This window comes from Lutjanus erythropterus, chromosome 15 (assembly GCF_056507025.1).
Source record: "Lutjanus erythropterus isolate fLutEry1 chromosome 15, fLutEry1.hap2, whole genome shotgun sequence".
Lineage (NCBI taxonomy): Eukaryota > Metazoa > Chordata > Actinopteri > Lutjaniformes > Lutjanidae > Lutjanus > Lutjanus erythropterus.
Genome location: NC_139331.1, coordinates 28,682,137 through 28,709,799, shown reverse-complemented (window position 1 = coordinate 28,709,799; position 27,663 = coordinate 28,682,137). Strand labels below are relative to the sequence as shown.

Genomic DNA, 27,663 nt, shown 5'->3' with positions numbered 1-27,663 from the left:
GAACAAGATTTGTAAGCAAGGGTTGCTCTGCAGCGCTGCAGTCTTTCATTATAACACATGATTCCTTTATCAAAAAATTGTAGCTTCTGCGATTCAGGTATTGCACTTGGCCATGTTGCAGTTTTGATAATATTTCTGTTAACTGTGCAGCCCTAGTCAGGACAGTAGTCTGCTACTATGAGCTAGGTTTACATTACATGAGTCTAAACATGGTAGCCTTTAGCCTTCAGCCACTGCAAACGTCAAGGAGCATAGCTGGCTAAGGAGCAACGCCAGCTGTCTTAAACTGAAATAATGGTAACATTTCAGAACAACGATAACAAGGATAACAAAAACGTGAATGAAACTCACTCACCTTGAGTTTTTTTGAATAAATCTGGATGTGTGTGTTTGAGGTGCTTTTGATACCTTTGAAGTGTTTCCTCCGTTCACCTAAAAAGTTCAGTGGCACCGTCAGTGGTCGACTCACGTTGTACAGGGTTCTGACAGGATCACGTCGGCCTCAGAGCCGTCAGAGGCGTCTCTGGCTGCAAGCTGTCAAACGTGTCGACTGGACTGAAGACACGATTAAAACCGCTCGTGTTCGCAGCGTCCATTGACAAGCTGTCGCGGCCCGCCATTCTTCTGTTGCCAGACTTGCTCGTTGTTTACAATCTGTAAAAAGGATCTGTATGCGAATGGTCTTAACCCGAGCATCGTTGCACGTAATGCGATTTTGTGCACAAAGTAATCTTTTTATATTCAAGGATGTGACATTGCAACTGAGTTGGAAGAAGGAGAGCGAAAATTCAGAGAGGAAAAGTGGAGAGGTCAGGAGGGGAAGGGGCAGGATGAAGGGCGAGAGGGAAGAAAGGAGAGCAGAGTTTATGGTAAACAGCCGCTAACAACATAACTGGGTGTCCTAATTGGGCAGGGATGAGTGTGTTTGTGTGTGTGTGTGTGTGTGAGAAAGAGAGAGAGAGAGAGTGAGAGACTCTTCAGGAAAACAGTTGTCTGCGTGGCTTCTTAAGGCTGGGGGCACTAGGTCGGATGGAGCCCCCGTAACCAGCTAAGCCGTCTAAACACACACACACACACACACCCTCTCGTCTCCTCACCATATGGGAACCCAACCCAGCAGGCCTTTCATGTGGTTGTGGACTGGGGAAGGGATGGGAGGGGAGGCAATTTCAGGAGCAGGGGAGGTGACACACGAGGTCTGAGCAGTTCTCCTCCTCCACTCCTCTTCGCCTCATCCCTTTGTTTCCGCTTGACTCTTGCACAAGTCGGGGTACATATTATTATTTTTTTTTTCAGGGGTTTGAAGCACTTGGAGTGGTTTGTGGTTTGGGTTCGACCCCAATAGTTTCCCGTTCTCTGCCAAAGTTTGGGTGTAGCGCTTTGGGTGTAGTTGACTAAGCTTTGCCACATGTGCAAACTTGAGCAATTAAAGGTCGCACCCCAATAGTTTGTGAAAGACCCACTCAAAACACTGATGCAATGTTGCACAGGCATTGATTAATAGTGGAATTAATCATGCAAATTCTAAATGAGTTATAAATAAACCCAAAGCAAATTAAGCCCCCTTGCAACTTCTGAGTCAAATAAAAATTAATGAAATACGAGTTTTTTGCTGTGCGTTTCTTCCAACAAAGTTGCTCGTTAAGTAAACAAGCAACTTTTCATTGTGTCAGAATTGCTAGTCGTGGAAGAAGTTGCCTCAGAAGATAACGTTCTTTACACATTTCTACTCCAGTTTTTGTTAACTACTCATTTGTCATCATAATTTTGGTGATGAGCGACACGTAACAAATGATAATACTATTTAATATACAGGCTGCGATTGAAGCGAGTCGTTGCACCCGCCCCCTCCTCCCCAGGCTCAAGGAAGTTAAGGCAGGCTGCAGGAACACTGCAAGAGTGCAGGACAAGCAACAACACACACACACACCACAAGTCCTACACTGTAAGTTGATCAGGTGTTTTTAACTGTTTTGTCTGTTGATGTAAAAGTCCAGTCCGTCATCCTGAAAACAGAAGCCCACTGCTCTGAAACACTCACACTTTCAGAGACTTCCTGTCTCACTGCCGGCCAAACTCTATTAAGATATGGCTCAACTTAACTGTTATAAACATCTACTCCTTCTAAAAGATTATTAATGACTTTTTTATGACTCATAAACAGACACTTGACTCATTCTTTACATCCACAGCGTCCTCCTTTGAGTTTCAATTCTGGTCCGTAACTTTTTGGAGTTAATTGGAGTTCAAACTGATGCCGAATGAGGAAGTGTCACAAATCATTAATGATCTGACAGATAACTGCCATTAATTAATTATTAACATTTCAAATGAGACATCAGACTTTCATTTTAACTAAAATGTTCTCACTTAGATCGGGGCGGGAGGCTAAATATTTAAAGTGTCTGAAAAGCGGATTTGGTGGATCCTACAAAGTGATATGCACCAATAGAGGAAAAATGTCTTTTACAAAGGAATACACCCCAATTCTCATTCTCCTCTGACACTAACAGACTCATCTACAGTGTTTTGAATCACGTGTCGAGCTACAAAGTCTAATTTTACAGCGATGTGAGGCGCTGCCCTTCCCATTCTCAGCCTCCGTCTCTCCTCTCCTTTAATCTCTCCTCCCCATCGCCCCGCCGCAACACAGAAGCCCATTGTATGAGCTCACGTCTACCAGCCACTCATAGCGTGGCCCAGACAGCTTGAAACGTAGTAACACCATAAGTCAAACACACACACACACACACACACACACACACACACACACACACACACACACACACACACACTCTGTGACTGGTTTCTCCTTGTGGGTCACTGGGACACTGTAAATGGAATCAGGTCACGCTCATATACTCGTGTAGAAAGATGAATGTCGACTGTCATATCATTGTAGCTGATGCAGTGTCAGATTTCCAAACTTTGCGCTCTTTTAGCACTTAAACACACACACACGCACGCCTACCTTGATATGAATATCATGTCTAATTTCTGCACAGGGATCATATCCTTTCCCTTCGGGTGTGTGTTTGTGTGTTTGTGTGTTTTTTCTTTCCGTATCTTGTGTCACCCTGCAGCAAATCTGGCTGCTCTCTTCATTCCAGTTAACGAGTTTGTCCGCTTGCTTCACTTCTTCTTTTTTTTTAATTTGTTCGGTCTCTCGTTGATCGTTGTGGCGACAGTGACCCTGATAATGAAAAGGAAGAGCTCCGTATTGTGGTCGACAATAAGAAACGGCGATTAATCCCGGTTTTATTGGTGGCCCATTTAATTACTTCATTGCAACATTGTGAAGGCGCTAAATGAAGGTGATAAGTAGCAATAAATCACTGAGGAGCACAAACACTGGCAGTGTTTTATATTAGTTATGCTTGCGGCCATGGTGTGTTCTGTGTGATTGATTGCTTTATGGCACCAAACAGGAAGATAACTGTGTTTTTTTTAGGAGGCTGAGTTTCTCACAAAGGCAGATTGTAGAGGAAATAAATTACAGCCTGATGCAATAATGACTCCCAAACTTACTGCCCCCCTTAAAGGAGCAATATATAACTACTACTACTACTCTAACAACTACAAAAAATGAGTACAGCAGTCCAAATAGCGAGTTGGAGCCATATTAACTATACGATCTATGGCTGAAGTGAGTCCACCCCCCCTCCCAGATTCAAGGAAGCTCAGGCAGGAACACTGCAGGAGCACAAGACGAGCACAACATCGTAATTTGACAACAAAAAGGGATGACGAGTCCTTCGCTAGAAGCTGATCAATTATTTACAGCTGTCACTTGTCTGTCAATGTAAATCGAAGCCCTTTATCCTGAAAACAAAAGCCCACTGCTCTGAAAATAAACACTCTGGACGTTGAGTTCAGTGACTGCCTCCTGTCTGCCTCCGTTATAAACATCTACTCCTTCTAAAAGATCATTAATGACTTCTTACGACTCATAAACAGACATTTACTCATTTGGGGAACATATGGCATTAATTTGATCTCTAATTAACATGAAACGGGTGAATAGTAACACAAGTTATGGGCTGGAATAGAAGTTTTTAAGCAGGACAGCGCATCTGTAGCGCTGTTGTTAGAGAAGCTGGTATTTCAGCTTAGCGTGTTTCCTTAATCTCTGACATATTGCGGTCATTTTGATTAATTGTTACAGAAAATATATTACAGATTTCTCCTTTAACAAAGCGAAAGGAGAAACTGGGAACTAATCCTGGCTGGTGGGAGATGAGGGAGCAACCAGACCGATGCAGCTTACAAGAAACATGGTATTTATTTTTGAGAAAGTCTTGCTTTCACAATACTCCTGCTGTGAGACAATCCATCATTTCCACCACATTTTTTTCAGGAATAATTACTACAATCAAAAGTGCCCTGTGGAGTTTTCTTGCAAACAAACAAAAGTTATGTTTACATTTGGTGTTACGCAACAAAACGCGCTGTGTGAATTGATATTACGTCACCGAAGGCACATCATGACAGTGTAAATAGTTCAGGGTTAAGTTTAGGTTAGAAAGAAACCTCAGTACTGAGATTCCAAAGTAGGTTTGTGGTAATTTAGATATGAGGTGACTTTAGTGTCTCCGTTGCAGAATTTGTCTACTGGAAGAGTACTGGCAATTTGATTTTTTATACTGTAAAAACAGAAAAATATCCAGGATCCATCCTTCAGGTGGAACTCAGAAATCCACTAAAACTAAAGTAACAAGTCAGTTTTAGAAATGTAAGGAATAGAAAGTACAAATATTTGTGTTAAAATGTAGAGAGTGGAAGTAAAAACTTGCCAGAAAAATAAATACAAAGACCTGGAAAATCTACTTCGGAACAGAAACAGAGTATTTGTACTTTGTTCCTCCTCATCTCTGCATATCATACAGTATATCAACAGGCATTATTCTTAACGAAAAGCAATGAAATGTTGAATTCATTCATGGACACGCTGTAACTTGTGTTTCTAAGACTTAAACGTAGCATTTGACAAGAGCTGAACCCCTGAGAGGCGACCCAGACACACTTCCCTGCTGACTCCTTATGTGTGGTCAGCGTGTCCTGCTACTGTGCGGCGCTGACATTCGCTGATAGCGCTCTGTCTCTGTCTTCTGTCTGCTGCGGCCGTCTTCTGAAGCTGTCCAGACGCTCACACACAAGTTCATACCGCTGCCTCGCGGTGCAGCGGCTCCCACGACCAGTGTCAGATATTAGACAAATCGCGTTTTTATGTTTTCGTTCTTTTGTTTGAGCGTGACTCAGGAATTGTGGGTTACGCGCATGATAAAATGTTTCTGAGCTCAATCAAACCTTTGATTGCTTCATCCTGTGGTCTCACTGGTGCCAGACAGCGAAGCTTGTCCTCTGTTTGTGTGTGTGTGTTTATCTCTATGCAGATCTGTGTGTGTGTGTGCACCTCTGTATCCCTAACTGCATTTATGTGCGTCTGATTGAAGGCCTTGTCGACTTTTCTCATGCTACTAATGAGTGCGAATTTGGCATCGAATGTTGACGAGTGTGAGAAAAGGTCTGGTCTCACACACACACGCCCTCAGTGTGAAGGCAGAGTTAAAATGCAAGGCAGCCCATGTGGCAGTGTTTTCACTCCGCTGTGTCAGTTCAGACCAAACCCTTTCAACCACAGCGGCTTCACTCTGTGTACGTGTGTGTTGACATGTTTGCGTGTACTTGTTCATATTCAAAACACGTCCTTAATGGTAGCGGGCCTATTCAGCGTGTTTAGAGGGGTTTTGAGGTTGTTGTGTTGTTTACTCTTTGACTCTGATTCTTTTCTCATTTAGCCGTTGGCTCTCGATGTTTCTCCTTTGGTGTAATTGTGTCTCTGCGTTATTGTCTTCTTCACCAGGGATGTTTTAGATAGTTATAAGTGAAGAGACACGCGAAGCGAAGAGAGGAAGGAGGAGAGGAAGTGCATGAAGAATGGAAGAGAAGGAGGAAATCCTTGTGGAAGTGTGTGTCTGTGTGTGTTTGTGTGTTTATGAACGCTGAATACGGGTGCCACAGTTGTGGCTACCACTCTCTGATTAACCCACTCTCTCTCTGATTTTTCACACGTACCAGATTGACACGTACACTCTGGCAAACAGAAAAAAAGTTGCAAAGATGTGAGAAAAGGAAGAATATGAGGCATTCAAAGATCAATGGAGTTAGAAAAACGTGGTTGTGGAGGAGATGAAGGAAAGTGAGATTTACCACCTTTCAGTCCATCATGAATGTATGAACTGCAAGACGGACCTGGAGAACGAGTAAAACGCACTTTGAAGACTCCAGTTGTACTGGGATTTTATCCAGGTGTGAACATGCAAACTTTATTTTAAAGAAAAGGTTAACATCTTTCACTCCCGCCCTCCCTACCATAGACCAGTTTTCAGCTGGGGGGGGGGACAGGAGATCTTAAGTGGGAGACAGCTGGGAATTTGAAGATTAATTTTAGATGCAGCCCCGCACTGTCCTCTAGTCAAAAATCTGTAATAAACATTGTGTTTTCTTTAGGCACCTGTTCAGATTTTGAAAGTTTAGTGTGTATAAGGGCTCAGAATGTTATGATTGAAGTATATGATCATGTCTCATAAGTTGTTGCAACAGTTTTTAGGTTGACATATTTGGTGCAACATGTAATCATGTTTGACCACTCCAAAAATCAATCCCCCCCCAAAACACCACATTAAGACACCGAGACCTTGAGGAACACCATAGCGAAACTCATCCTGTGATTCTGTAGCAAACACTTGTCGCACACCGACATTTGGGGATTTCTGTAAGAGCTTTATTTTTGACAGGCTCTTCCTTATCATCAATATACGTTGGAATGTCATACATCCTCCGAACGCTCCAGGTTGTCAGTTTGTGGCCGTGAAGTTTCATGAGACTGTGATTATCCTGGAGGTCACAGTATGTCATTTTATACAGAGAGGTGAAGTTTCAAGTCTCATTACTCTAAAATGGTTACGATGGGAACAACCATCACATTAGTGATGTTGTCATGATTTTGGAATTTCTAACCACCTTGAAAAATACACATATTTGATACCGTTTTCAATACCATGGGGAAAACAAATTTCATCAGCATCAATTTTTTGATTTTGTTCAAAGATAAATAAACAAGAGTATAATATGATAATGTGAACATAACCATTTTGAATATTATTTGATTAACTTGTCTTAAAAATTACATATAGTTAGTAGTAACAACTCGCTGTCAGAGAGAAGAGAGAGTGAGAAGGTATCAGTGCATCGAGTAATTATACCATGTCAAATATTCATAATTTATATGTATCGATAAAACGATATTTTTGACAACACTGCATCACGTGTGAATACAGCTGGGCGCGTTGAATCCACAAGAGTCACAGCTTTTCAATCAGACCCAATTTATGCAATTCCAGTACTGTTTAGGGACCCCAGTATGCAGAAATATTCAAATAGAATAGATGAAAATAACACATTTATGCTGCACAGCCTGCTTTTTGCCCAAAATTGCATGGCATTAGCATAAAGCAGGTACTCTTGGAAACCGATTGATCCCATTTTCATTCAGAATCCTTGAGGTAAGAGGTTTTTTACTGAATTTAGCCCCCTTCCCAACAAGCTGGCATGACATGGTTGGTACCAGTGGATTCCTTCTAGTTTCACATGATACCAGTGTCTTCACTCCAGCGTGAAGAAGATTAAATAGTTTCATTCATTTGGGCAGCAAGAAACGATGAACAAAAGCGAGCGCGTTGATGTGAATTTGCAGGGAAAGTCTAAAATGTTTGCTGTGCTTCTGTCCAACCGTGCACTAACTGTTTGTCAGAGATGCATTTCCCAGCATCCTGTGGGAGATGGCGCTGTCAACTACATCCTGTTCCATTTCCTGTCCCTGTCGCCATCCTCCCCACACCCCAGACCCCTTTGACCATACCCTCAGACCTCAGAGGAAAAATGCTCTTAATCGGACAGCTGTCGCCTCCCTCTGATTGTTCCCGTGTCCAGAGCAGCGTCACCACGCAGCCACAGGATGTGACACGTCTCTCACCGCTGCTTCCTGCTGAATTGGAAAAGTAGAACAGCAGTGATGGATTGGCCCGCGGAAAGGGATCGTCAGAAAGTTTCCGGATGCTTTGGAAGTTATGATTATGGCAAACAATGCAAGCAGCGGTGGTGAGAGTTGTTCACGCACATAATTACCTTCTTCACTGACTTTAAACATACTGTAGGTCAGAGTTGACTTTACACAGACTTCTAACGCCGTCCGTCTCACTGATCGCATTTGTTTCTCGTATCTTTTCTGGTTCAGTTTGAACAGTGATGCTTTATGAGTGAGAGGGATGCTTGTGGAGGCCCAACGTAATCACATCAGACGGAGAAAGCTCTTTGTCTGCTGAAGGACTGGAGTGAATGGATGGAGAGAAAAATAAAAAGGCTAGAAACAAGGTGGCGTAAGGATGATGCAGAGACACAAGGCTAAATGTGAAGACGTGTTGAAGAGGAGAGGAAATTTGCACTTAAAGGCCTGAGGTGGAGATTCATGGTGAATAGTTGAAGGACTGTTGGAGCTGCACACGCCTCTAAAAATACCTAACTAAAGCGGGATTAAAAACGTTCAGAAATCTACAAGCCCAAAGCCAACTTCTTGCTTGCCCCAGTGCAAATTGTTTTATATATTAGTGATTATCAAATAACATCCAAGACTAAAGTTAAAAAGTTTAGAGTGCATGTTTTTTTGAAACATGATAATGTTGTGGTAATCAGTTTCTGCGTTCATGTTTCATACGAGCTCTGGTACGGCCCCCAGAGGAGGGGTTGTCGACGTCATCGTCCCTGTTTACGATGAGATGTTCAAAGTGTGTTCATGTAAATTTCCATCGCCGTACACCTCGCTTGCAGTTGCACTGATGTATTTATTAATTAGAAATAAACAAGAAGCAGTGACTCAACCAGTGACTAAAAGAGTCATGAAAACTGACTGTGGCCAAACACCTACATGTAGCGTGATTTTATGTTTTTATTCAGATATTTGTTCAGGGAACAACTAGCAGAACTTCAGTGGTGAGTCAATGAAGTGATATGAGTTACTAAAACAATGTTGTTAAATTAGATTTATTATGTAGAGCTTAAAAACGACAATAGTTCAAGACAGTTGTGGGACACTGAAGAAGTTAATTTTGTGCCGTGGCTCTCCAAATTGCCATGCAAGTGTGATTCTGTCACTTATGGCATCCCAGTGATGTTTTATCTGTCTTACTGTCAAACATAGTTGGAGTTTCACCCACATCCTCTGACGACACCCAACTAAACTCCTGCTTCCATGATAATTTAAATTCTCACTTGTGTTTCAGCTCAGAAACTTTTGTCTCTGCCTGCCGTCATTTGCTTACGAGCGCTCAGATTAGGGCTGAGCGACTTTGCGAAAATATCTTTCATTTTGACTGATATTGCAATTGTGGTACGATTTGTGATATTAGAGGTAATGATAATTTTTTTTTTTTACATCATTGTTCTTATTGGAAAAGCGTGTTTAAATGACTATGGTGTGATCTTGTTTTCTCACGACATTCATTAATTTGAAAGTTTTTTTTGACACACGTTGTACCTTTAACAAATATTTGAAAATTGCAGAAAGCCATGTTGCGATTTCAATAATAGTGCGATTGATTGTGCTCAAACGGCACTGCAAATGTGCAGAGATGGGGAGAAAGCTAAATGACTCACTCTTTAGCTACTTAAAACATCAGCTCTGGAAAAAAAAAAATAGGTGTTTAATTCTTTTTTACCACCTGAACAAAGTCCGATGTGGTGTTTTACTTGCTCTGGGCGATCATTATTGTTGAGCCCCGCCTAAGGACATTAAAAATTTGCATATGAAACTCAGGAATCAAAGTTAGGCGGACAGTTAACTTTTTATAGGAAATTTAATTTGTGTGCTTGTATGTAAAGACTTCTGCAGGCCTTGTTCTCCTTCAAACTGACTCACATCAAATTAAACCTGACCGTCCTTCAGGCTCGATTGCTCAGCAGCTAAACCCTACAAAGAGCCTGTTTCTGAAGAGTGTGTGTGTGTGTGTGTGTGTGTGTGTGTGTGTGTGTGTGTGTGTGTGTGTGGATGACCCCTTAACTTGATAACTGAAAGGGGCCCGAGGACCCGTTAGAAGAGCGTACGGGCCATGCTGAATCGCCCCGGCAACAACTGCCACTGGCAGATAGCATCCACATCACCGTAGCAACCTTGGGGTTGGGAGGTTACCGGTTAGGGGCCCCTTTGAATACACCACTCCCTCCTCTCACACACCCCTCTTTCTTTGTGACAGGTTTTTTCGATTGGCCAGCGTGTGTGTGGGCTCTGCACGCGTGCAGCGAGGCGGTGCAGAGGTTGATCATGAGTGGGTGTGTGTGTCAGTGTGCGTACTCTTTAAACTGATGTTAACAGCGGCATGCTACTTTTTGGGGGCGAACTTTGCACTATGTTTTGCAGCAGTGTATTGATCAGATAACGTCATGCCTGTTAAAGGGATCGGGATCTGGAGCCGGAAGCAGAGGACCAACCCCTACGCAGGTTTGTGCTTGTGTGTGTTTTTGTGGGAACATGTGTCCAGGCACTTCATTTGTACACACTCACACGTGTTCACAGCTAACTTACTGGAAGAATAAAACAGCTGAGGGTGAGACGGGGAGCTAAAATAGAAAGGGAAATGTGTGAAGAGTGTGAATTGGAAAAAGTGAGGAAGGGGAGATAGAGATACAAAGCTTGTGGTGATCATCATGAGATTGTGCGGCAGTGTGTAGACTTGTGAGTCCGCTTTGTTCAGACTGATGGTTTGCTGGACGATCTGGTGAAGAGCAGCAGGAGCCTGGAGTGAAGTGAGTGAATAGAAATTGTTGGAGAGATTGACTGACTTGTCACTCCAGGTGACTTTGCGTTTAGCTCTTTGATTTATTTGGTATCTGTGCGACTGGGTCATGGAACGTGTGTGTAACAGGTACAGTGGCTTTTCTCCTTTGATCTAAACTATTGTGCTGACGACTGAGTTTTAACAAACTGGTCCAACTGGCTGATGTCAGCATGTTTCTGCACTGTAACATGAGTGTGCGTTGTCTTATAGGTGATGTTGGCAATCTGGAGCTCAGACGTTCAGATTAACTCGAGTTATTAATGTGGAGCGCAGCGACCAGGTGACATGTTGCTTCTTTTTACAGACTTTAGCTCAGTCTGGACCAGAGCAGTACCACAGGATGGTATTATTACAGTAACACACTGTGACTACCATTTAAATAATTTAACCTGTATTAGTGTATTATTAATTAGGGGTTTCATATTTGGAAACACATGACACACTACACCTTCCTCAGTGGAAACATGTAACATATGTTGAGCCTGGTAAAAATGTATTTTATCCATGCATTAACTGATTAATTAATTTTATTACTTAGAAAGTTAACGAAATTTGCATGAAGCCACATGAAGGATTGCCTACTTGCCCGGGGTGAGTAAAATGCTGTGTCAGGCAACTATGAAATTATTTTGATGATCAGTTACTTGTTAAAGTAATTTTTCATGCAAAATGGCTGAAAATGCCGTTTTCAGCTGCTGAAATATGGAGATTTCCCAGTTTTCTCTGTTTATTATCATATTTAACTGACTATCTTTGAGTTCTGGACTCATGAAACAAGACATCAAGACACATCAGCTTGGACTTGGAGAAACTGGGATGAATATTTTTCACTATTTTCTGACATTCATGGCCCTAGATTAAATATGACAGTGAACTTTAGCCTTTAATTTTATTCAACAACCACTAATAAAATAATTTGTATTGGGGCAAATAAAAATTGCTGCATTGCTTTCTTATTAAATGCATCTAATCTAAATCTAATGCAATTCAGCATTACAGTCCTGCAATACATTTAACACGGCTTACAGCTTATATCTTATATGTCTGTCTAGGTGCGTTGATTCTTGTTATTTTGGGTGCTGTTGAAATGTATTGCTTTATATTAGATCTGCAATCTATAGTAGATTAATCAGTCATTTTTGAGGAAAAAAAGCCCAATTACTTTGATTTTCAGCTTCCTAAATGTGAATATTTTCTGGTTTCTTTACTCCTTTATGACAGTAAACTAAAAATCTTGAGATTGTGGACAAAACAAGACACTTGAGGATGTCACCTTGGTCTTTGGGAAACACTATTCAACACTTTTCATCATATTTTGACATTTTATGGACCAAACAACTAATAGATTAATCGAGAAAATAATCAACAGATTGATAGACAGCAAAATTAATCTTTAGTCGCATCCCTAGTTTATACTGATTTGTCTGCCCACAAATGGAGCTGCAGTGGTTAGTTGATTATCTATTAGTGGATCAAAAGAAAATTAATGGCCAACTATTCTGATAATCGATTAATCTTCAGCTGTCCAATCCATTAAAGGCAGAAAAGCTCCAAAAAATACAAGCAAAAACAAAAAACAAAATGTCAAAAACATCTGCATCTTTTCTTCATGACAGTAAATGAAGAGTCTTTGGGTTCTGGACTCTTGGTTGGACAAAAGAGGTCATTTAAAGACGTCACTTTGTGTTCTGACTGAGCAGTTGTGACTGTCCAGTCAACCTTTGTGTAACAGGAAGAGAAAAGGTTTTACTGGTCTGTATCATGCAGCAGGTTCTCTCTCCATTTCTTTTTTTTTCTGCCACACAAACACACACACAAAAACACTAATGCCACACCAGCGTTCCCCACCTCAGGAAGCACATATCTGAGGTGTGACTTTGCTTATTAGTGGAGCTGCAGCGCTATTCATTCATCAACACGTTTCCCTCTCACACATCACACTCTCACCAGTTTTCCTATTTTAACCCACATTATTTGTTGCTGTGCATTTATTACCTTCTCCCTTTCTCCCGGTGTGGTTTTATTTCATCACTGCATGATGCTTAATTATCTGTCAATCCTTTTTTTCCCCTTACATGTAGCTCCTTTTAACTTCCATCATCTAATTTTCTTGTCAGTTCTCTTTCTTGCTCCTTTCCTCCCTCATGAGAAAACCTCGTATTGAAGAAGCCAGATTCAAAAACAGGTGTGTTTTATGTATGTAAATCTAATTTGGAATTTGTAAGGGAAATTTTAAATGAAGTTAGATGAGTTTAAACTCAGTGTGTGATAATAAATTTAACTTTTAGATCTAATTTCAAATTCTTTTAAATTGAACTTCCTGGGATGCAAATGATTCAAACCAAAGATAATTTGTTGTTCAGTCCATCACAATACAATATTACATTGATTCTTTGGACAATATTTGCAGATATCACAATCGACATGTGAAATTATCATGTGCCTATGTAACACAATCAGCTGCATGATGACTGGGATATTAAAGTGTAACTGCTGTCTAGACAGTCACAAATATGAGCAGTCAGAAACAGGTTTGATGGCAAAAGTCAGGGAGGGGAGGGAGGAGAGCGTTCGCTAGCTTCCTCCCGTCACACAAGGAAAACAATGAAATTATTATGCTTTTTTTTCTGACCCACATCATTCCTGTTGTGAGATTTTAACAACAGATTTGTTGATGTGGCTGAGATTAACTTTCACTCTCAGTGAAAGCAGCACAGCTCTACCAGAAGTTGTAACTTACACCTGTAACTCTTAACTTGTAAACAAACGTCAAACTATAAATAGACAAACCTATATGAAACCTTTATGAAATTTTAATTTATATTAGCTGACTAGTCTAAAAGTAATGAAACACTTTGAAAGCTGGTAAAACTGAGCACAGTTTATGAATTTATAATGTCTAACCTCGCCTGAAAAAAATGCTGCATCTGTTAAGAGTCATTTGAAGCCGTTAGCTGTCAGCCTCACACGCGGTGTGGCTAACATTAGCACTGCTAGCTGCAACAGCCTGCTCTGCTTGCAGGTTAATGTAAATATAAGTGCTGAATGTGGTAACACATTGCTCCACATGAGTGGTTATACACAAGTTTATTCTGACACAGCCTATATTCAACGTTATTATCATTTTCTGCATCAAATTACAGACAAACCACGCTGGATTTTCCGAGCTGTCATCTGTCTCAGTTTGCTGATGCCATCTGTGTGAGCTGCAGCACCGGCTAAAGGCGGGCAGCTGCTTAGCATCTTAGAGGCAACAGTCAACTGACATTGTATGTGAATAAAATGTTGATAAATAGTTTTACTGACTGGTATTTCTGATGTGCATGAGGGAATGTGGCGGTTTAATCATATAGTCGACTAATAGCGCACATCTCTAGTTGTTAAGTCTTGATAACAAACTGAAACTGTCACAGTGACAGATAATAAACATTAGCGTTCTGTACACTGTTCTGCGAAAACAGTATTACAGACATACAGTGAAAAATATACACAAGAAAAAACTGGACACCACATCTGCAGTTGAAAGTTTGGTTGATCGACCTTCATCATAATGGTTTCTTTGTCTTCTTTGTCGTTTGTTAAAATCCACCTGTTCCACTCATCCTTCCTGTCTGTTTGCTTTTCGTTCGGAATTGAGAAAAGAAAATTGATATTTGTTTTTGATTAAGCAGTCGAATTGATTTGTCCTCGGTCCACGTCTTTTATGTATCAGTGCATCAGTCATCTTGTGTCTGAAGCTCTTCGTGCCCTCTCTCAGCCTCTCTCTGTTCCTCCTCCTCCTCCTCACATCAGTCTTGATGGCCTTGCTGAGCGCTGACTCATACACTGCAGTCGTGATCGGTTTTGTTTGTCAAATATGTACAGTAACTCTTCTTCCTCTCTCGGGTCCTTTAACTTTCTCGCTTGAATAGAGTTGAATTTAGCTTCATTTTCGTCATTCTCAGAGCTCCAGCAATGTTTTGTATGTTTTCTTCAAAAATATCAGAGATCACTGCAGGTTTTAAAGACTGCATTGAGCAGGAACACTCACACAAACTCAGGCACAGAAACATTTTGCATCGCTCTGCCAGTGAACCAACATTTCCTCTGTCTCCACAGGCATTAATCACACAACATTTAAGTGCTTATTTAAGTGTCTTCATTTTTCCCGTGTCTTGACAGCTGTTGATAAGCTTCCATCACACTGGTTTATTAAGGCTTCTTATCAAACGGTAGCATCAGCAGACGTGTTGGAACATGTCACGCAAACCAAACTCGCCCGGGGGTATTTTTGCTCATTATGATCCTGATGTTCTCTCTGATGATTTAATTGTTATGCAACACGTGATGCAAACATCACAGCTGTTTGTCTCCTCATCAGACTTATGACTGTCATGCCACTGTGATCAGTAACTTCCTAAAAACCAAAAAAACAGTGGGCACTGACAGGAGAATTAACTGACATAACGCTCGCGGTAGCTGTGGTGTATTGTGGGTTGAATCGCCATTTTGGAAGGTCACAGGTTGTAAACAAGTCAACAGTGAGCGTTGTCTTTGCGTGCAGCATTACCTTTGGTGAAATGGGACACTCCTGTTGTGTGAAAGAAAGAAATGATGGAAAAGTCGACCAGGTTTTTTTCGGTTTCCCAGTTGGAAAAGAGGCTATCAGCAGGTAGAGGAGATGACAAAGAGGTGTCGGATGGCCTGGGTCGCAGTGGTGAGACGGGCTAAAGTGAGGCCGACCCTCCTCCACGTGGGCTGCAGTGACACCTCGCTGACTGTGGCGCCACCCCTTTCTCTTGTGCTGTGAGAATGAACTCGTGTGTGCAGGAGACCACAGGAAAAATACATTTTAAAAGTGTCTGAGTGTTCACCTCTCAGTACTTTAGTAGCTTCTAACTGAATCTCTGTGGTTTAAAGTTTATTTCCGTTTCTTTTCGTCGTCGTCGTTTGTACTTTCTGATATCTGCTTTATTTTACTGTTTCATGTTTGCTTTCAGCTGTGACCGAGTTGTGTTAAGTTACAGCTAATGAAAATCCAGCATTTCCCGATTTTAATAAAATAATAAAAAGCTAATAAAAGCTTTTGGATTACAAAAAAAACATAGGACTTTTATTGTGAAGGATTTATGGCGATATTGTGTTTGTTCACTGTTTTACAGCCACTTATCTTGAGCTCAGCTTGTCTTCAGTTAGAACACACACCTTCAAGTGGGAAACCCTGTTTTAGAGAAATGCAAATCCCAGCCACACCAGGCTGACAGCACGTGTGTATACAAAGGGATATGGTCAAAAACGTATCTGGCAGCGGTGGGATTCGAACCCACGCCCCCGAAGAGACTGGAGCCTTAATCCAGCGCCTTAGACCGCTCGGCCACGCTACCGATGTCTCCTGTAGGGACAGCTGTCACAAACTGTTGCTAATGTTGGAACGTTGATATTCTGGAACAGTTTAAGTCTGTTTCTGTCTGAAAAAAATCAGTTTTTCCTTGAAGACATTACATCGCTGTGACTGTTGTCCCTCCGGTGCAGCACTGAGGAAGTTTGTTTTTTGATGCAGTCTTTTACCTATCAAGTTTGAATACATTTAGTATGAGTCTCAAACTGAAACTAATGTTCTGTCACGTGTCTCTGTTCCCTCCACATGGTTTCGTTCTGCGATGTGACCTCTACCTGACTTCTCTCCGACCTCTTTGTGACCCGCCGTGCACAACTCAACAGGTAAGTGATTTTATTTGACAAATTCAATGTTTGACAAAGTATTTTTCTACTGATTTATACGCGCTTACAAATAAAAGTTCTAACTAGAACCATAAATGGTTCTTCAGCTTGTCGTCATAGGAGAACTTTTGAACTCCTTTTTGGTTTCTGGTAGAAACCTTTTGTAAAGGTTCTACTGGAACCCTTTCAGAGACTTTTACCTAGAACCCAACACAAAGGGCTATACCTATGTGAAAAGGTTTCACCTAGAACCCCAAAGACAACCTTTCTATGCTATAATGACAATAATACTCAGAACCCTCTCTGGGGGTTCTATCAAGAACCGTTACACCTTCTAAGGGTGCGTACAAGACCCCACCCAGGGGATTCTTCTGAGAACCTTTGTACACTCCAAAGGTTATGTCTAGAACACAGCCACGAGGTTCTATCAAGAACCCTTTTATATTCCAAGGGTTTTATCTAGACCACACTGAGTGAATTCTACATGGAACCTTTTCAGATTCAAAGGGTTCTATCTAAAACCCACCCATAAGGTTTTATCAAGAACCCTTTAATATTCCAAGGGCTTTATCTAAAACCCACCCAGGGAGCTCTATGGAGAACCTTTTTATATTCCAAGGGTTTTATCTAGAACTCACTCAGGGGTTTTTACAGGGAACCTTTTTATATTCCTAGGGTTTGCTCCAGAACATACCCATGAGGTTCTGTCAAGAACCCTTTTATATTCCAAGGGTTTTATTTAGAACACAGTAAGTGGGTTCTACTAGGAACCTTTTTAGATTCCAAGAGTTTTATCTAAAATCCACCCAAGGGGTTCTGCTGATAACCCTTTAATATTCCAAGGGTTTTATCTATAACCCTCTCATAGGGTTCTACAGAGAACCCTTTCTTATTATAGTTAAGAGACAAAAGAGTTTCTCAAGGATTTCAGAAATCCTTGAAGAACTCTTTCTTTCAAAAATGGTTCTTTGGATTAAAAGGGTTCTCAATGGAACCCTCAGTCTTACGAAGGACCCCTGACAAACCCTTTCTTCAGTAGAGGGTTCTTCAAAAGCAAATGGTTCTGGGTAGAACCTCAGCCCTTCAGGAAGAACCCTTTTGGACTCGTCATTTTGAAGAGTGTAACAGAACGGTTCTGTCAAGCGCCTCTTCACCTGCCCTCACCTCCTCTATCTTTGTCTCTCTACTGTACACAGTTTACGTTTTAAACTCCTCGTAGTCTGTCATTTATGTTCTAAAGAGATACTCGGGTTTGGTGGAGGACGTACCTGTAGAACCGAGGTTAAATGAGGACAGCCGTGTTTGTTTTGAGTACATTTTGCTCGTGTGCAGCAGTGTGTTTCTGAGGTGGTGGACGTGGCCCGAGGGCTGTCCTCTCCTCGATGTGAGAAAGTGGGACGGTGCCTGGTGTTTGTGTGAGATCATCAACCTCGGTGTTTTGTCAATGCTATACCATGCAGAGCCCGCAGGCGCCGTTCTGTTTTCCTCTCTCCGTCTTTGTGTAACTCTCACACACACAGTCATACACACTCCTTTGGTAACCACCCACAGAGACTCCGGTTCCTTCAGCTCAGCCATAAAGTGTTTTCTAACTGTAGTGTTCTGACCTGCTCTCACACCTCTATGACCCATATCACCTCTCCTCACACCGGTCCTCTCTCTCTGCTGGCAGCAGCCTGTAGCTACAGACGACTCGTCCAACCAGTCGGACCGACCACTTAGATCCCAAGATTTACAAGCTGTTTTTATTATTTTAACAGGGAAAAAAAATGTTTTTCTAAGGAAGGGGAACCTCCACTTCAGGGCCGTTCGTGGGTCTGGGAAGTGCACAAAAAGTCGACGAGAGGGTTCATTCATTCATCTCTAGACAATTTGTCAGTGTGAAAGGCAGCTTTTTTCTCTTTTTTAATTAATTTTTAATTCTCTGCAGAAACAATGCACATTGATCGTCAGCACTGTAAACATTAAAAGTGTTGTTCCATGGCCAGATGTTGAATTAGACGTGAAAACAAACAACTTTAACCTCATAATAATATGGATCGGGTTGCCCAGAAATGATCATAATGTACTGCATCGCTTTGAGCACTGGACAAAGTCTTTAAAGGACCAGTCTGTAGGATTGTGTGGCATTTAGCGGTCAGTTTGCAGATTGTAAGGACCTTGCTTCACTCTCCCCTTCCAAGTACAGATTTTCCAATACCATTTTTTTCCTTCCCATTACCAATTTTCGTACCTCATCTGGTACCAAGTACTGATCTGATACCAGTGTGTTAAACAACATCAGCTGCATACTTCAGTTGTATGGTCTGGCTCAGGCTAAACACTAAAACATGAACAAATTCAGTGAAAAAATGCCACAGAACATGACTTTGCTTGTAGGAGAAACTATGGTGGCTGCTAAGTCGTGAAACGCTGTATCTAGAGCCAGTGCATAGTTTGTCCGTTCTGGGCTACTGTAGAAACACGCCATTGCAAAATGGTGGCCTCCATGGAAGAGGACGCACACTCTCTGTAGGGCTCAATGTGCAGCTTGTCTGCTGTTATCCAAACTGAGGTTTTTCATTAATAACTGCATATTTCATTAGTTTGAAGACAAAATAAATTCATAATTATGTCGACATTTTCCTGTTTGACCACATTTCAAATTACAATAAAATTCTGAATTTACACATAAAGCCTATCATCATTAACTTAATGATGCATTTACCTGATGTCAGGCCTGTTAGTCGCATCTTCACATGCATGTTATGAAATCTCTGTCCAGGTGAAAAACCTCCATTGTGATGCCTGACAGTGCAACATCACCTCCTCTGTCCTCTGTCTCTGTGACGGAGGCGCAGAGTCATTGATCACCTTGCTGTGACAAGACACTTTTTTTTTTTAATGCCGTTTTCATATTGAACCAATTCCACCTCAGTGACAGTATGACCCTCAGGTGACATGGTATTAATTTCCTGTTCTTTGGCTTCAGCAGGTCCCTTAATTCCACTGCTTACGCTATTAAAATGATAAACTTTCCCTGATGGATCTCTGAAAGCAGCTCTTCAGTGTTCAAACTTGTAAAGTTCTTCTTTTAACCCTGGTGCCAGTTTCATGAATTAACACCCCCTGACATATGGGCCAGGAAGTGTAGCCTCGTACTGTATCACTGGTCTCATGCATGTGCACTCACATATGCACAGGCGGATCATTTATAGTTTTCTGAAGTGACATGCATTTACTGAATCTTTCAATTCATTCATTCATATGAGTCCTCTGTATGAAAAAAGTAAAGAAAGAAAAAGTGACAGTTAAGATATGAATATGAAATTGTTCTTGCATGAGGCCCAGTGATTCTTATTTTCAGGTGATGAAAACACACCTGTGAATATTATATTCCATATCTGCCATATTCTGGTAATAAACCCCTGTAAATCTTACGCACTGAACCTTCAAACTCTTGTGTAAACGTTTTTGGTTTTTTTTATTTGGAACAAGTCAGATCTATAGAAAATAAAAGTATGAATTGCGTTCACCAGCATGTGGTTGCTGTTAAAAGATCTCTGTGTTGGCAGTCGGTGGAGACTGACTTAGTTTTCAGTCGACTGCAGATGAATTGAGTTTCAAGCTTTTGAAATTTCAGCCAAATTTGAAGTTGTTCACTCCATTTAAGTTCGGTTTGGCTTGGTTGAGCATTTGGAAATGCCAATAAAGTTGATCAAGAGGCAAAGATTTTAAATCACTGATAGAAAAAAACAGCTAAAAAAAGCTATTAAACTGGCGTTGATGCTCTTTATTTCATCTGTAAAGAATCTACCTGGGTGGCTTCCTCTTTTTTTTTTATCCAATGGAAAAGGCTGACATTCTACCGTAGATTTATTTTGTTGTATATCTGTACGTGCTGATGTGTATGTGTGTATTCAGGTGTAGGTGTGTGTGAAGGACTGCACAGGCTCTCCTGGGTTTTCTTCCTCTGAAATGAGGTTAAGGATGTGTGTGTTCGTGTGTGTGTGTACTGTAGTGCTGTGGGCTACATCCAGGCTCATGTGTGTCTCTGCACGTTATTAACTCTCCAATTCTCAGCTCATTATTTGAGCCTTTGGGCAAGAATGAGATGAACTCCCGTCTTTTTTCCCTTTCTTGTAGGAATATAAAGTGTCTGACTGTGAAGCAGAGTATCTTTTTGTAGCCTTTGTAATCATCACTGCACAAAATCAATAAACCAGTAAATCTAGAGGCCTCTAAGCATTTCTTTATAGAAACGAATATTTATGATTAAATGAGCTAGAATCAAAGTTAAAGTTTGGAACAAACTTCACTTTTTATTCACCAAGAGCTGAATATTTGAACAAAACCACAATTCTATCATTAGTTTTTGATTTTAAATATTGCTTAATCCTGATTGATTCTCGGATACATCACATTTTTCAAACTGAGCTCTGCCCACTTCAAACCAGTGAGGAGAACATCAACACAAGGCATAAATACACAAATACATCGTGTGAAATGCCATAAATAAATAATTTTCAGGGCTTTTTGTCAGTTTAGTGCCAAACTAAACTTCTATATTAAGTGAGACAGGCGTTTCATAGCCTTTCTTCATTAAAATGTGATGTGAAAACATCAGATTTTGTTCTCCTGCTCATAGTTAGTGAGCAGAGAGTCTCTCCTGCTGCAGCTGCTGTCCAGCATCAAGCTGTGCTCCTTGTCTGCCACCCTTCACTGCTTCATCACAGTTTTTGTGGTTTTTGTGGTGATTTTGAGACTCTGTTTATGTAGCTGCAGTCTGCCATGCTGTTGGATTACTCAAGAGCTTAAACCAACCACTTGCTTCACCGTCTCTCACCAGTTAACTACCTGCAGGGCTGTTACAGTATGTGTTTTTTCTCTCTGTGATGCAACATGTTCCTGCAGGATGGTGGTTTACCGTGGCTGAAGGATACTGTCATAAGCATAGCATAGCTCCTTTAACAAATATGATTGTGTAATTGCCTGCAAGATGCAAGTAAGGAAGAGCAGTAAGTCGTCAGTCTGGCAATAAATGTACAGTACAGGTTGTGTCAGTTAGTAAACGCTTCAGCTTCTCAAGACCAAGAAAAGTCCTATCTGATTTCTCATCTGCTGGGAAAATGAAGGGGTTAAGCTGAACAGGAAACACTAATGTCAGGCTAATGCTGTTTCTTGTACCTCTATGACGTTGGCTCTGGTGTGATTATCTCCCTCTCAGACGCTTTGTTATTCAGCCTTGAACTGCAGCGTCTTCTTTTTTTTTGGAGACATTCTAAAATAAATCAGTTTTTATAAATCAAACGCTGACGCCTCTGTAGCAGAGTCTCTCCTGCTGCAGCTGCTGTCCAGCATCAAGCTGCTCTCCATTTCATCACTCTTCTCCGCTTCCACCACAGTTAGTTTTGTGGTTTGTGGTGACTTAGAGACTCGACTTGTCACGTTACGGCCTGTCATGCTGTTGTGTTGCTCTTTGTGCAATAAATGCAGCTTAAAAAAACAAGAGCTGAAACTTATTTACCAACCGCTCGCTTCAGCGCTGCTCTACCTTTAACGCTGTTTCACTCGCCTTTAAACTTATTTGACTGTGATTCAGCTTTACTAAAAGGACAGTGACAAAGTAATTAATCCATGCAATTATTTGACATCGAAGCAAAGCCAGCTGTGAGGCGACAGTCTTTTTCATGTGGGGAAATCTGCAGTTAGGCCTGATGCTTTAATGAAGGAGTGACTGCGTTGTCTAGACGAGTGGGAGGTGGACAGATTGTCTGTAGAAACACGGCGACAGAGAGCGTGTCACCCACAAATATCTGTATTTACACTTTTGGCTGAATTGAGGCTTTACCCTTCACTTGGCTGAGTGAGTCAGTGACTTTATGATGGACTTTTATTGAGGGTCTGCCGACTGCGGAGGCCACTGTGTGCTGTGATGTACAGGAGTTGTGTCACTCCACTAAAAGAGGAGTCGTGCTTGAGAATAATGCTCAACAATTTGCCATTTTAGCCATTTCTTGTCTTTTTATCAGCAGCTTTGAGGGATTTCGGTTTGGATGCTGGTACCTCCACGTGTTGGCAGTGGACGCGTTCATTTATCTCCGTCTTCCCACGTTGGACGCGTTCGTCCATCGTCTTCTCTCCAGCTCGTTTTTTGGCGATCACCAGCGTGTCACATGCAGCCAGGACTTAGTGGTGAAGGGTTTTCCCTGGCTTTCAGAGCGTCTGACCTGTAACCTCAGGGTGGTGGATTTTTCATGAGATTAGACCGGTGAAGTCTCAACACCGCCATCATGGTTTAATCCGTAAAGCATTCGCAGTCCAGTTCATGGCTGACCAAAAATGTTTTCATCACAAAGAATTACAAATCATCATTTATCCAGTTTTAATTTGCTGGATAAGCCAAATATTGTATGCATGAACAGTTTTCTGCTTGATTAGCCACATTTTTTTTATATTTCAGTATAAAACTGATTGTGACTTGATAGCAGATTTCACTCATATCACCTGCCTCTACATCCTTAAAGGACCATTCCACTTATCTTACGCATGTGGATCAGTTTACTACTTGAAAAGTATTTAACCCGTAAGAAAAGTTGTGATGTTGGTTAATTTTACTTTTTTTTCTAATGGGAGGACCTAATGCTTAAAAATTAAACTTAAAAATGTTTTATTTATTTATGTCATGACCTCTAATGGCCCATCTGCAGGTCTTTCACGGCCCACCATCAGTTCCCAGCCCACACTTTGGGAATCACTGGGCTAGCATATGCTGGATGAACAGTAGAGTAACTTCAACAGTTGTTAAAATGCTAAAACGTGCTGCAGACAACAGCCTGAGGAAGAATAGCGTAAAGCAGTGTACACAAGCAAGTGAAATCTACAGAGTTCAGCTTTAATGAAGGTTTTCTTCCCAAGTACATAAGAAACCAGAGCTGATTTGGACTCAGTTAGAGGCCCCGGAGGAGGTGATGGTGCTTGTGGAACTTGAGATACAATGAAAAATACACAATACCTGTCTGGGATGGGGCTGCATTTCATGTTTTCATTTTCTTCTGTTGGAAAAACAATATTCTTCTTTGGTTAGTAACTGAATACACGTGTGCTCTTACGATGGTTGAAGATGTGCAGTTTGAGCACCAGAGTTCACACATCAGTGTAGATTCGTCCGGTGGTCCTTTGTTGTCTGGTCACTTTAAACTTTGCACAGATGGACACACATGCTTATACAAGTGTGTGCATGCAAGGACAAGAATATGCAAACACATACGCAGAGATCATAGTGTGAAATGCACACCCAGACACACTGACGCCTGTTCACAGACATAGACACACACCTGTGAGCAGCTTCACCGACACATGCATGCAGACAGACAGGCATGAAGACACACACAGCAGGAAAGTCCCCTCCTGTGTCGGTCGGCCGTGGGTGGGTGGCCGCAACCAGTGGCCTTTGGCTCTGAGTCCGAGGTAGGCTGAGAGTTTGTGTTTCACCCCCTCAACGCTGAGACACAAAGACCGGCTGTGTTTGAGAAAAGAGAGATTAGACGAGGAGGAGAGAGGTCCAGGAAAAGGGGAGGAAAGGGAGAGAGAGAGAGAGAAATGTTGAATTTCTTGGATGTGTCAGTGAGATTCGAGATCAACAAACAAAGAAAAGCGATTCGAGGAGGAGAGATGAGCCCGAGACAGAGATGGATGAGACAAAGGGACGTGGAGAAAGACAGATGGGGAGAAGGAAAGAGGGAGAGAAATGGAGGGTGGCCAGATGGAACTCCGCTCTGCAACTTCTGACAGCTCGTGGGAGGAATATCTTTGGGGAACTCTATTTCTGATTGTGTGTGTGTTCGGATACGTGCGTGTTTTGACAGTCTTGTCGTGTTCTGTGGTTAATTATAGTTAGGACCCGACCGATACTGGAGTGTCAGAGACGATGCAAACAAACTGTTATCAATATATTGGCCACCATTCTTTATATAGAATATGATATACATAATACAGAAGATATACATGAACACACAGTATTTGTAATTATCCCTCAAAAGCGGTTAACACTTGTGACAAAGATACGTGATGCAGTCTTTGTATCTGGCAATCCAGTACGTATCACAACACAGGACTTACAACTCACTTTAAAGCAATTTTTAAATCTAATTTCAGGAAAATTCTCACAGTATAAAGAAGACACCACCATATGTCTAAAATCTAAAGTGTTACAAAAGTGTTTTTTTTTTAATGCAATCAGAAGAGTGAAGCTGGATAACGAGAATTGATACAGTATCGCAAAACATAATATTGTGATACTCAAGTATATTGATATTTTCACACAAAATACACTTTCACCTATAACAGCATGTAACTCCTTTGTAATCAATATTTTGATTAGTAACTGTAATTACTGTAAGTACAATTTTTTGTCAGTAACTAATGCATTACAGTTCCATTTATTCTGTAATTTAACTATATGTAATTATTTATATTTGTGTGACATGTCATATTATGTTATGGCCATGATGTGTTTTGTGAGGTCACAGTGACTAAAAACTAAACTGTTCCTCCTTGAGTCAAAGTGTTCGTTTGCACCAAAGTTGAAGAAATTTTCCCCCAAGCGTTCCTGCAATGTCGCACTCAGGAGCCTGGGATGGACGTGATGTCACAGTGACCTTTGACATTCATCACCAAAATCTAATCAATTCATCCTTAAGTCCTTGTGGACATTTGTGCCGAGTTTGAAGACATTCACTCAAGCTGTTTTTGAGATATTGCACTCACAAGAATAGAGTGGACATGAGGCCACAATCACCTTGACCTCTGACCTTTGATATGTAATCAGTTCATCCTTGAATCCAAGTGGTCATTTGTGCCAAGTTTGAAGAAATTCCCTCAAAGTGTTCTTGAGATATCACATCCACAAGAATGGGGATCACCCCAAAAAAACAGTGAATCACAGAGGTCCTTCAGTGTACAGTCACGAATACGCACAAAAAGTTTGGTAGACTGTTCTAGTAGTATGTGAGATTAACTGTGGACAATCTCCAGGTCCGCCGATCACACACACAAGCGAATGCATGATCCCCTAAAGGAAAAAGGTGCCCATAAAGCTAACAAATCAAAACAATCTGCATGATGTTTTGTTAAAAGAAAGGGGTTTTCATATAAGGGCATATTGGACAACATATATGTTGATACTGATATAGGCTGGTATAGGTGTGATTAGATCAATATTGTGCTCATAATATCAGTCAACTGATCAATATCAGTCAGGCTCTAATCATAGCACAGCAAATATGAACTCCCTCACTGTTCATACTACTCTGTGTGGGTGTGTTCCACTCAGACGCTCTATTTTGAGTCTATCTATTGTGTGTGTGTGTGTGTGTGTGTGTGTGTGTGTGTGTGTGTGTGTGTGTTGGTCCACCATTACACCCATGGTTTGTCTGTAATATGCCTTGAAACCCTGAGTGTGTAACGGCTGGAAGTCAGAGCTGCCAGCTGGTCTGGCCAGCCACTGCTGATCTGGATTCTGCTCTTAAATCCTTCGCTAACGGGTTGACTTGCTTTGGGAGCTGTTCTTGGATCAGGAGTAAGGAGAGTAAGCCAGCGGGGCGGAAAGAGGCTGCAGACAAGAATCTGTGTGTGTGTGTGTGTGTGTGTGTATGTGTGTGTGCGTGTGTGTGTGTGTGTGTGTGTGTGTGTGTGTGTGTGTGTGTTTTGGTAAATTAAAGCTGGGCTCAGTCCAGCATTTAAAGGAGGCTTGTGCTGGGTTGATGTAGTGCTATGAGCCAGGATAAGAGGGATGAGCTCAGAGTAACGGATGATTTTGCATGCTGTGTGTGTGTGTGTGTGTGTGTCTCTCTGTGTGTGGGTGTGTGTGGGTGGATGGGTGGGTGTGTCAGACAGCTCACAGCTGTAGAGGGCAAAACGCCAGACCCAAAGTCGGCCCCTATTGTCACGGTAACGGTCGGCCTGCCGTCTGCTCAATCAGCATAATTCACTCTGTCTCTCACTCACGCTGTCTTTTTGTCTTTTATTTCATGTCTCAATCACTTTCTCTCTCACTGTCTCTTTCTCTTTGTCACTAACTGCCATCTCACTTTTGCACTTTATCACTTGCTATTTTTTTTGTAAGTTGGTCAGGCTTTTTTGTTTAAAAAAAAAACTAAGTGATGCATGTTGCAATATTTTTAGGGCTTTTTTGCAGTTAACTTGTGGGATCTATTGGAAATTGAACAAAAATGTTGATTATTTTTTTGTATAATTAATTCAAAATCAAACGCAACTTGTTGCAGGGAGAATATTTCAAAGAAACTTTACCACAACTTTACCAAAAAGGCTCAGGATTACAAAAATTCTAATAAAATTGACATTATTTGTAAATGAAGAAGTGCTTCCACAAAGCAAAATCTTGTTTTAAGCTCAAACTCTCTCAAAACAGCACAAAATTCGAAAATATAAAAAAGCACAGAGAATTGATAAATGTCAATAACAGTGACAAACCTTGTGTTTCAATACTTATGACAAAAAAAAACCTAATAAAACTAGTAAATAATAAAACATTGAGTCGGTTCATAGAGACGTACATGTGTGACGTTTATGTGGGGATTGCTATGATTGGTGGAATTCGTGGGAAGCAACAATGATTGGTCAAAACTGGTTGAACTTGTGTTGCAATCGCAACATTGCAACTTCCTAGAGAGACTGATTGTTCCTGGTGACTAATGTCCCTGTCAGTTAAGCAGAAATTTTAATCTAGACAAGTTGACTTGTCTAAAGGTAATAAAACACCAAAAAACAGTTAAAACTGAGCACAATTTATTAATTGATTATGTTGAATATTGTCCTACAAAACATGACCACAGCTCACTAGCAGGATCACAGCTAACGTTAGCGTGCTAGCACCAGCAGCCTGCTGTCCTTGCAGGTTAACGTCCTCGTGCCCGTGCTGAACGTGATTACACATTGCTCCGGTCAGCCTTATTGAAAACCTTATTTTCACTTTCTAGATCAAAATACTTCCCAATCGCGCTGGTTACGAGCTGTCGTCGGTCCCACTTTTACAAAAACGTGTTTTGTGAGGTCACAGTGACCTTTGACCTTT

At 41.3% G+C, this 27,663-nt stretch overlaps 1 protein-coding gene and 1 non-coding gene across 5 annotated transcripts in view; one reads left to right on the top strand and one right to left on the bottom strand.

Annotated features, from left to right (window-relative positions):
* Window positions 1-27,663, top strand: part of nhsl1b (NHS-like 1b) — a 162,025-nt gene that overhangs the window by 28,680 nt on the left and 105,682 nt on the right. The window lies entirely within an intron of this gene.
* Window positions 16,171-16,252, bottom strand: trnal-aag (transfer RNA leucine (anticodon AAG)). Its single transcript has one exon. It is a non-coding gene; the product is annotated as a tRNA-Leu (tRNA).